The sequence below is a fragment of the Corvus brachyrhynchos genome, unplaced genomic scaffold (assembly GCF_000691975.1).
Source record: "Corvus brachyrhynchos isolate BGI_N302 unplaced genomic scaffold, ASM69197v1 scaffold69, whole genome shotgun sequence".
NCBI lineage: Eukaryota > Metazoa > Chordata > Aves > Passeriformes > Corvidae > Corvus > Corvus brachyrhynchos.
In genome coordinates, this window is record NW_008240228.1 from 46,235 (window position 1) to 50,548 (window position 4,314).

Here is a 4,314-nt window from a genome sequence, read left to right on the forward strand (position 1 = left end):
GGAACATGAGTGCAAATGTTTTGTGACATGGCTGGAGTTGTCTGCAGTATTTTTGCTCTGACCTTTGACTGCTCTGTTCTGTTGTCTCGGGGAGAAGGTAATACAAAATCACTAAACATTGGAGCATGGACAAAGACAATGAACAAAGTGACAGGAAATAAGGAAATTCCCTAGCAAGTACAAACTGGCGCTGTGAGCACTTGCAAAGTCAATATACATGAAGCTTCACATTTAAGAAAGAAAATGTTCTTTGATGGGTGAACTATATTCAGTTGGAAGGTGTGAAAGGGAAGGAATTGCTCCCTATAAATCAGGATTTGCTGAGCAGTTGAACTAGCTGCTGTTGCCCAAAGTTGAGGAGTGCATAGGGATTTACAGATCTTTGTTCGCAGGCTCTTCATAGGTGATCTCTGCAAACTAACAAAGCAGAGGGGATGGACAGTGTGAAAGCAGGAGAAATTTAGTATTGACAAGAGCTTGGCAACACGCTTGGCAAAGCATCACTCGAACCACCTGAATTAATTGCAACCACTCAGAAAAAGAACCTGGCTGACCCTGTTTGGGGGAGAATAAAATACCCAGTAGCAGAGAGGGAGGCAAACAAAAACACGGTACAGAAGGGGGAAAATGTACTGCACTTCATTTAATAAGGCTGTTTCATAATCACTAAAAAGATGTCTGAGTGTATTGTTGCTTGATTTAAAAGGAAAGAACCTCTGCACATTCATCTGACATTTATTACTGGCAGTATATACTCTTGATTATTTAATACACTGCTTGACAGACTGTAATTTAGTCAAGAGAGCTTCACTAACCAGGGGAAGAATACACTAGCACAACAAATTATTTATTATTGCTGTTTCAGAGGAAAATAATTATATCATGGCTAATACAACTGTTGCTTGTTCTCTTGACCAAGTTGCCTTTCTCCTTCACTGAGGAAAACAATAAGCACAGCCATTTATTTCTTTGGACCCACTTCTAGTGTATGGAAACAAAAAACTGTTGCATTGTTTAAAAGAAACAAACTACCATTTTAAAGTGAACCAGACTTAAATTTTAGATACTTATATTTGTAGTTAATTAGTTATATCCAGCATATATACATATGGCAAATAAGTATATGTGGCAGTTGGTGAGCCGAGAAAACAAGGGACAAAGAGAGTCCACTGGTGGGACAGTGCCTAGTACCGAAAGATCCTCCCCAAGTTACGGTGAACAGAAGAAGCTTCCCCCAGGAAGCTTTGCTCTGCTATGTTAATGTTCCCCAGTTCTGCTTGCCTGGTTGTTGCCTCCCTGCCCCTTGTTACCTTATATGTTCCTGCCCTAGAAGGTTTTCCACTCCAGATTCCCCCCATTGGCTCTTGCCCCATCGCCACTCCCCCAGAGTTTCCCTGTTGGTTCCGTTATCCTAGTCCCACCTGTGTACTGCCCCTGTGCCCTCAGATCATTGGTCCCTGATGCTCAATCTGCTCCCGTACTTAAAGCTGGACCCTCCATTGTTCTTTGTCCCTGGAACCCTTCACAGTGTGGCTGCAATAAACCTCCTCCCGTGGAACCCCATACGAAGATCCTTCCCGGCTCTTTGTCATCGATCTGTTTACTGGAGCTATCCATGCATGTGTGCGTGTACGCACGTGTGTGTGTGTGGTGGTCCTGCTGAGCGGCTTTGCTAAGGAGACGCTTTTAGGAAGGTCGCGACACCTCCTGCTCTGGCGCTGACAAGCTGCGCAGTCCGCGACAAGTATATTTCTCTTCTGTGTTTTATCAAGCATGAAAAAAAAAGCACTTCTAGACTATCCTTTCCTTTATGGTGGAGCTTGTTCCCTCTCAGACCAGTTTTTTTGCTGCTGACAATTTCAGGACTTTACATCTCTTGCATTACACTGCTGCCTCAGTCCCCTGTGGCAAAAGCTCACCTGAAATGTCAGGGTGCAAGTATGCAACTCTTCATATTTGTTATATTTATCATCATGGTGATTCCCAATTACTTTGGGTGTGCTAATATACTGGAAAAGTTGAAATGTGGATAGCGCTCTTAATTTCATACAGATGGCTTAATGTGGGAGACAAGAAAATCTCATAGAATATGTAGAAGGCCTTTGCTCACGTTGTTCACTTTTGCTCTCTGACAATTCACGAAAAGCATTTTGGGAAACGTACAGCTGGCATGAAGACAAAAACAAGTCATGTAAGCTTTGCGTGGACAACACTTGATCAGAGTGCTGGTTGGTCAGAGGAATGCGAGGACAGCAATGCAGGAAGAGGCATGCAGCCAGTTGTGTGTTTGTTTAGTTAACAAAGAATGCTAACAAGTATAATTTTAGACAGAGTATTTTTCGCACAGTATAAAAGCCTAGCGTAGTCATACAATATATAAGGCCTTGCATGATGGTAATAAACTTGATTCTCTTCAGAAGCAAGAGGGCCCATGTCTTCATTCGCAACAGCTTAAAATTAGTTTAGGGTGCTGGGGTTGTCCTTTTATTAGTATTTATTGGTGGCAGTACCATCTGTCCACACTGCAACTCTTTGCTGGGAAGAATAGCAGAGAGCTGGTTTGATTTATGGTTGTGCAAGAACACTTGCATTCTTTTTTTTTCTTTCAAACTGGGTTAGTTTTTGTGCAGTTCTATTGGAATCAGCATACTAATGCAGTGTAAGTGATGTGATTTACACTGTGCATTTGAATTCAATACTTTTGAATCCTCATGCATGTGATACATTGCAGTATAATGAAACCAAGACTTACCTGCTTAGCTGTATGAAATTGCCTAGTTGTTTCCTTCCCTTCTTTGTGAAAAAATCTCACTAAGACCAGTCCTCCATTGTGAACATCTTGGAAGGATGTGCTGGGGGCCCTGATGCAAACCACACACATCTGGGGGTGCTGCTGAGGTGGAGATGGGTGCTGGGAATGGTCCTGTATCTCTGAGTTCAATAGGAGGCTGGAGCTGATGTCTGCTACAGCCTTGGCAAACTTTGGCATAGAGGTGGGTAGGAAGCTTAGTTTGCTTAAAGCAGCATTGCTGGGCTGGAAGTCAGGGAAGTGGGTGGGCATAGTAGCCTCAAATAGTTTGTGGCATCACTGACGATCTGAGGAACCCACTCTCCGAATGGGGAAGGAATACACTATGTCCTGGATGAAAGGGCAAACATGCCCTTGAAAACACAGACTGATAGGTAAACAAAGACAGGTTTTCCCAGCAGGAGGATGTCAAGAGAACAGATTTGGTGACACCAGTGCTACTTGAGGAGGGAGGTCTGCCCAGTGAGGATTTCCACAGTGCTTACTGGCAGCTCTATGAACAGTAAGACACTATAAAGCTCTTAGATTTCCAAATGCTTCTTTCTTAAGCCAGTTCAGCCTTGAAATTGCTAAGACCATGCCAGCATTGAGCTACAAACCCATAAATAAGCTTATTTTATTACTAGTCTTATGGTTAATAATTGCTGCAGTTTGGGCTAAGCAGTAGTAAGCCCCACTAAAAAGTTCTGCCTAGGCTTATGTTGAGTTTCTGCCAGTTCCCTGTACAGATACTAATAAATCTGTGATAAACATGGTTCACTCTTTGTAAAATTTTAAAAACGTTTAGTAAAAGGGGACAATTAGGAGACAATAGCAAAAAGGGTACTACGGCTGGGTGCTTTGGCAGAGAGCCAAAGGAACCCCTATACATCCAAAAGATCATCTTTAAAAGTACATCTCTTATTGCATATTCATCACAATCATGCATGATTCATAAATTTTTGGAGTTTCTGTGTATCATCCCATCAGCCTTATCTTCCTCCTTGGCTCCATTCCCTTGGCTCTGCTCCCTCCATAAATTCTTCTCTCTTTGGTTTCTGATTTTTCTTCTTCTCTGATAAGGTACTCCAGGAATGTGAAGACTTTCTCTGCCTATCTTTTCTAAATTGACTACATAAACAATAGGCATTCTATATCATGTATTACATTACAGAACCTAGGTAAAGTTTTTCTAACATTATGTAACATACGAAAAGCCAACATCACAATACATTCATAACAATACCTCACTTTTCCTTTTTATACAGATCATTTGGCTTGAGCAGTATTCCTTGTTTTCTAGCCTTTATTATTTGCTCATTTTTTTCACAAATCAATCTTGCTTCTTCAAAAGGGTCTTTGATATCATTTTGCTTCTTCAACACCATGATCTTTTGTGCTGTTCCAGATGTAGCCAATTTTGGTTCCACAGGCATGGGTACTATTTGCATGCCTTGGACTACGGTAGATATTAATCGAATGAAACAGGGGACCAAGCAAGGGAGGACTATCAAGCCTGCGGTGGC